The 7,372-nt window shown below is 34.9% G+C and overlaps 1 protein-coding gene across 1 annotated transcript in view; it reads left to right on the top strand.

Moving 5' to 3' along the window:
• Positions 1-657: 657 nt before the first annotated feature.
• LOC126809556 (profilin) overlaps positions 658-7,372 on the top strand; it is a 32,310-nt gene continuing 25,595 nt past the window's right edge. The window contains exon 1 of the mRNA XM_050534185.1: positions 658-859. The gene's annotated coding sequence lies outside the window, so the exon portion shown is untranslated. The remainder of the gene's footprint in view (positions 860-7,372) is intronic.

Raw genomic sequence — 7,372 nt, 5'->3', positions numbered from 1 at the left:
ATATATCATTTCATTTTTATATTTAATATTTATATGCATAAAAGTTGTATTTTATTTTTAATTTTACCAACTGTGATATTGGCTTTATTTATGCATATAATGTTTTTCTGTGATATAATTTAGCCTGTCTCGTAATATTCATCATTTGTTTGGCGCAATATATATAGCCCGGTTCGAGCTGACGTGCCATAAAACCACATATTTCATTTCATTTTTGCGTTTCCAGTACTTTATTGTAGCATAAATTATAAACCTATAACGGTAAATCTCTTGGATCTTTGGGGTGTATTCTATGACCGCAATACCTCGCCGTCTGAAATTCGGGCAGCTTTGAATATATACACGAGGAAATATAATTCTTCTGAATGTTTTTTTAACCTTGTAACGGGTTATTTTTTTCCATAAGAAAACACTATATAATGTTTTTCTTATTAAATTCTGGGATATTCTCATTTACGTGTAGGTCCTACATGTAAACATAGACCGTTTATAAGCCTGTTAGCCTCTGTTTTTTCTTTTTCTCGGGTTATTTTCTTCAGTCTTTCTTTCCCCGGCATAACCTCAGTCTAGTGCTTTATCCTACACGTAAACCTCTTTTTCAGACCGGTTAATCGTTTCTATCGGCGTGGTCGAAGCCGAAGACCAGTGTCGCCCTCTATAACGGAACATTAGCCGCCACGCTAGAGTGAACAACAGCTTGTCTGCGGAGCGGAACAACTGAGTATCGAGTGAGACCGGTCTAAGTTGTCTACGGGGCGGCCATATTAGAAAATAGTCGTCGGGAGATCCAAATAGGTTACAAGTCCACGAGAATACTCATCCATCTCTCACGTGCTTCGTCTGTTAAGCTATTTATAAGGTAATTGAAGTTATGTTTTTTAATAAATGTCTGACAAAGGCTATCGATTAAATGTGTGGTGTAAACGGATGATTCATGATGATTATGTTTCTACAATGTTCTAAAACATAGACACGCCACCTAATTTGTCGAGCAGTATTTTCAGAGAATATTGACGTGGTTATTTGTTCACCACGGTTATGAGTCTTATGAGGTAATAGATTTGGACTACGTTATGGCCCGATCAGCTACTTTATTATAATCATCTTAAAAGGGCACGTGTTCCGTACGTAGTCTTTTCACTGACGTCCGCGCTGCAGGTTGTTATTCTCAAATAGGTGAACTCAAATTTTGACGTCAGAAGAAGTAGGTGCTTTCCTTTTAGATTTTTACTCAGTTGATTTTGATTAATATTATAATAATGACATGTCAGGTTTTGTAATATCGTTTATCATATATAACATTTCAGTTGTAGCCAATAAACGGAAGTAGAGCTATCATTATCAAGGGCTGTCATCTGGAACATTTTCCTTGTACCGGTACTTGTAGTTGTACCAGTATCCTATTTGAGTTTGACAGGGGGTGGGAGTCGAACTATGTTAAATGAACATCTGTGAACTCTTTATCTAAAGATAAATAATACTGATGAGCCCCACCCATTTTATCATCTAGTTTATAAAGCCACAGTGCTGGTACGTCTATCTATTTGAAAGATAAGTTATTTAAATGGTTTCAATGTCTCAAGTCACATGACAAATTACTATTAGGTTTCGCATTTAGTGGTTCATCATATCTTTCTTTGTGAATTATCAAAAGACTTTAGAGATAAACTGATGCAGTAATATCTATATACATTGTTTCAAGGAGGCAAGTCTCTAACTGATAGCCCGTTCTGACACTTAAGTTGAACTGGTTTAAAACCCCGGGGATCGTTAAAACAGTTTAACTTAAGCGTCTAAACGCAAATGTGGGGCAAATAAACCAGTTTAAAACCCCCAGCTCGCGACCTGTCTTCGAGAAGGCTTTTTATTTTAAACTGGTTCATCTTAGTTGTCTGAACGGTTTGGCTTAAAACCCCATCTCCAGCTTGCTTTGGGCATGTGCAATACCAGTAAGTTACATTCCTGTGAAAATATCGGCGTCAGACAGTGCCAATGTTATCGAACGCATGCGAGAACCGAATAAAGATGAAGCGTAGTTAACTCTAACCTCCGACCGAAGAGGTTAGAATAGTTAAACTGGTTTGGCTTATAGTACGTGTGAACAAAACACGATGCTGTCTTAAAAACCCCAGCGATTATGAACTGGTTTAAAAATAAGCGTCTGAACGGCCTATTAGTATCATCCAAGCCTTCAACATTGCAATCAAGATTTACTGGTCAATTTAAAATCAACATGCTTTGGGCATGTGCAGTACCAGTAAGTTACATTCCTGTGAAAATATCGGCGTCAGACAGTGCTCATGTTATCGAACGCGTGCGAGAACCGAATAAAGATGAAGCGTAGTTTAACTCTAACCTCCGACCGAAGAGGTTAGAATAGTTAAACTGGTTTGGCTTATAGTACGTGTGAACGCAACACGATGCTGTCTTAAAAACCCCAGCGATTATGAACTGGTTTAAAAATAAGCGTCTGAACGGCCTATTAGTATCATCCAAGCCTTCAACATTGCAATCAAGATTTACTGGTCAATTTAAAATCAACATTGATGTTATCTTACCGTGAAAAGATGGGCTTTTGATATCCAATATTTCAGACGAAATAAAAATTTAATATTGGCATAGAATCGCGTGCCAGAATGTTTTCCAGTGCCATTTGTAATTGAGTGACTTGATGAACGAGGCTATACATACCCCACATGAGAATACGACCAGTGTAGACTGGAATAACCAAGTGCCAAAGACTCCTCAGGTATTTCGCGGAATGTAATTGATTAGAAATAACAGTTTATATACATTACATTATTATGCTTTGTGACCCATTTGTGTCCATTTCTAGGTGCCAAAGAATAGGGGTTTAGCTCCTTTAAGTACTAGACAGTATTGTGTTACCAACATGGTTATTTCATAGATCAAGGTTCAAGTCAAACTATGAGAGTACAAATCTAAAACTACCAATTTTTCTTTTGCATGGGTTTAACTATCGCACAGTTTACGGATCGGTTAAATTTGGTCTAGCCGTAAGAGTTACATTTCAGTCAGTTGGTCTCTGAATCATTTGGAAAACGACACAGTTAAATTATTATGGTGAGAACTGTACGTTTTAAGAACTTGTTTTCTGAGTATGCATTTGTATTAACTTTGACCTCTTTTCCAGCAAAATCATATGTTACTATTTGCTTTTGTGCCTGGTAGTGTGATAAAGTTGAGTAACTTGTTGAGATGGACTCCTTTAGTGTACCAAAAACATGAATCCATTTTCTGTAAGCATGCTCTACACCACCAATCATTTGTTATGGCCTGTGTTTCACTTTGCTGCACCTTGTGAAACGCTCTAACATCAAAAGTTATCTGCTGATCTGTATGAAATTTATATGCATCATTTAAATTAGTAAAAAGAAAAATCCTATTGAATTTCAGCAATTTCCGTTTATTATGTCTAGAGTTATGGCCCTTGTTTCACTTTGTGAACGCCAAAGGTTATCATCTTGTCTGTATGAAATTTATATGCATCATTTAGATTAGTGAAACCACAAAGCCTATTCGAATTTCAGCAATTTACAATAGTTACTTCTAGAGTTATGGCCTTTGTTTAACTTTGTTCAACCATGTTAATGCCGGATTGATGAAAGTTATCCGATATGTATGAAATTTATATGCATCATTTAAATTTGTGAAATGGAGGTCTATTGAATTTCAGCAATTTCTGTCAATTATTTCTAGAGTTATGGCCCTTGTTTTACTTTGTGAACCTTGTGAATGTTCGAATGACAAGTTACCATCCGATCTGTATGACATTTATATGCATTATTTAAATTTGTAAAATGAAAAAGCCTGTCAAATTTCATCAATTTCGGTTTATAACTTCTAGAGTTATGGCCCTTGTTTCACTTTGTTGAAACGTGTAACCGCTCTCGCTACAAAAGTTATCATTTGATCTTTATGAAATTTATATACAACATTTATAACATAACTTCTAGATCTGTATGAAATTTATGTGCATTATTTAGTTTAGTAAAATGGAGAAGCCAATTGAATTTCAGCAGTTCTCGTTAATTACTTCTAGAGTCATAACCCTTAGCTGCTGTCAGCGTGTGTTTTGTTGCCTGGCCAACCTATCTTTCAATTTTATCTGTATGGTAGTTCTTGACAACAAATTGTTTGGTTCTCTTTCTGTGTTTGGATAATGATCTACCACAGCTTAGAGCTGGAGTCCTCTGGTTAACCGAACAGTCTGACCATCAGTTGATATTCTTACCATATGTTTTTGAAACAGGGTTAGATTTTAATATTAAGATCCATATTATTTATCCCCAAAAACATTTTCATGCCAATTGCGATTTTCGACACCAAGTTGCTTTCAAAAACATTAATTTTGACCTGAAGGCTTGCATGTATTCTTAATCGATACGTATATAATTATACATGTAGGGCATTTGTCCATCAGCACAAGCAGTCAGTACTTATATTCTGTATGTTTTTTTGATTTAAAGCATCTGTATCTTTGTAATGATTTGGTGCATTGACCTTGGAGTTGCACACAATCTTGATTTTGTCTTAATGACAGCTCATAGTTTTACAGTGTGATCCTTAAACTCTTGACCTGGAAATTTGAAGTGGTTGGGATGAGATGAGGTAATTTGTTTACAGTTTCAAATGTAGATACCGGTACATGTATTATAGTACATCTACTGGTAAATTTGCTTAGAATAGAGTTGTCTGTGAAACTGTAGTCATTTAGAAGTTGAATAAAATAGTGGACAAAAAATATAATTTTTTACTCCTTTCGGATCTGTGCTAAGATGCAATTATTTCTGTAGATTTGTCACCCAGGACACACCTCAATAGTGTTATTTTTTCCTTCTAGAAATTCTTATGGATTGCATATGAATTGTAATCTTATCACTTTCATTATTGTAACAGATTTACAGTACTTTGTACATTCTTGCAAAATTATAAATAAATAACATGAATTCCCACGCGCAGTACTCAATTTTACTCCTGCTATAAGTGTTTTCTGACCATCATAATGTTGCAAAATCTTCTCCGAAAGTCTAGGAAACGGCAATTCAGTGACTGGATTAAAAAAAATTACCCGGGGAAGGGGGGGGGGGGCAGAAAGCCTGTACTAGTGATGCTCGGCTTGTGGCTGCATCACTTGTATTAGGGACCTGAGCATCAGTTGTATTAGGGATCTTAACATCAGTCGGTCTCATTTTGTTAAACACCCCCACACCCGAAAAAAAATCTATATACGGTCCTGCTCACGTTGAAAATAGATTGTATATATTGTTACCTTGGACATCAACATCATTTGCTTGTGGATGCTCTAAGAGTCAAATAATCATCCAAATAACTTTATATTTACACATTGTTCAAGAACTAGTCATTTATTGTCCTCTTGTGGATGTTCTTGAAGCTAAATTTATCATTCAATTAATTTGACATTTATACACAGTATGTTCATGAGACGAATCTTGATTTTCAATATCTTTTGATAATTGATGGGTTGTTTTTCTTAATCTATTTTTGTTGTCTTCTAAATACTTTCATTACCTGGTGAAATATTGGTATCGGTCATTATATCCGTTGGCTTGTTATGTTTACATATCAAATGCATTGTTTTCAGTTGTAGAGGATATGTGTACAAGGAAGTAAGACACATTACATGTATTTAACGATAGAATAACAAACGTTATTTGATAGGTTTACAAAAGATAATGTACATGGATATACATGTTATTGCTTAGATTATTATTAGAATTTTGTTACATGCATAATTATTGCTCTTCTTGCTCCTTTCGATAATCTTGTCATGCTTATTCTTTTAAGGGAGCCTCAGTGGCTTAGTAAGACATTGGCTTGCTAGCTGGAGGTTCTGTGATTCCTGAGATGAGAAAGTTCATCTGGATTTTCCGATGGGATTCTTCCTTGTCAGTGGATACGTAAAAGAACCCTTGGCATTTGGAATTTGATATAGGTCGTAGCGTGGCTGTCAGACAAGTGAAGTAAAGGGTTGTTGTGTTGTTTTGGTAGGGCAAAAGATTAAGGTGCACTTGTGAATTCAATGAAGAGGTGACAGACACTGTTAGGTTAAAATTGATCTTGCTAGCATTGCACATGTGACCATAGGAAAGAAATAACCATTTGTTAGTCTCCAAATGACAGAGTATCTGTTCCCAGTTTGATTGTGGGATTCTAGTTGAAGCCATTACTATATAAGTAGTATTAGATCAAGTCAACTATGCATGAAGTCCTGCATATTATGTTAAAAGTTAACCCTAGTACAGTCAGAAAGCTACAGGGGTTGTTTGTCAAATGATGAATTAGTTGTAAAAAGTTGAAGGTCATTAGGCCTATACACAAATATTTAATGTTGGTAGGAGTGGTCTTGGTGAGCTTGATAAGTGAAGTGGTACACATAAGTTCAAACTTTACCTAGTTATCTTTGTCTATTCTTTTTCTTTACTGACATTTTACTCATCAATAATGATTTACATGGCAAAAACATGCCATCTACTCAAATCATGACACAATACACATAGCTAACTGAATGATTGCATCATACATGTAGGCTACATGGATGTTGTACAGAACTTGTTTTAAAATATTGATTTGTAAATCTGCATTGTTATGTGGTATGAAAATCCAGTCACAACTGTTGCATTTTTCTCTATACCTGTCAGAAGTGAGCAATACAGCAATTTACAACAGGAATGAAATGTGTAAAATTTTCGAATGTTTGTTCTGAGTTGGAATCCTATGATTTAGGAACAAAATAAATGTCTTGAAGGTAGCGTAATATGATTCTTTGCTTTATCTCATTTGGCCATGTACCTGGCCCCGTGTTCATAAAGCATTCTCAGACTTGAGTTAAGAATTTACTCAAAATTGTTCGCCTTATTTTAAAATATATCCCTTTATAAAACATTGTTTTAATGTATCAAATATGTGCAAAGTTTTCTAGATCAAAGATATTTATCATAAACAGTGATTGAAAGTTGAGTAAATTGTTAACTTAGTCTGATAATCCTTTGTGAACTCGTGGCAAGACTAATTTTTTATTTTTCTCAGGGAAGTTTTATCTACTAGATAGTATGAGACAAGCTATTATTTTCTAGTAGTTGTTTCACTTGTGTTGAAAGATTTGTCATATTCAGTTAAGGAATATAGATACAATACAAAATGCAATACACATGTGCCATTATTTTTTAATCCGGTTCAAATTCTTTTAAATTAAATGCTAACCCCAACCCAAACTGAAACATAATGAGAATGAATTGAAGAGATAATCTATATCACGTTTATTGGATTTTGATTGAAATTTAGAATTTAAATAGGTCATGTCAGTTATTAACTATATCGTTTAATATGC

The sequence above is a fragment of the Patella vulgata genome, chromosome 2, assembly GCF_932274485.2.
Source record: "Patella vulgata chromosome 2, xgPatVulg1.2, whole genome shotgun sequence".
Lineage (NCBI taxonomy): Eukaryota > Metazoa > Mollusca > Gastropoda > Patellidae > Patella > Patella vulgata.
This window is presented reverse-complemented; position numbering and strand designations above follow the sequence as displayed.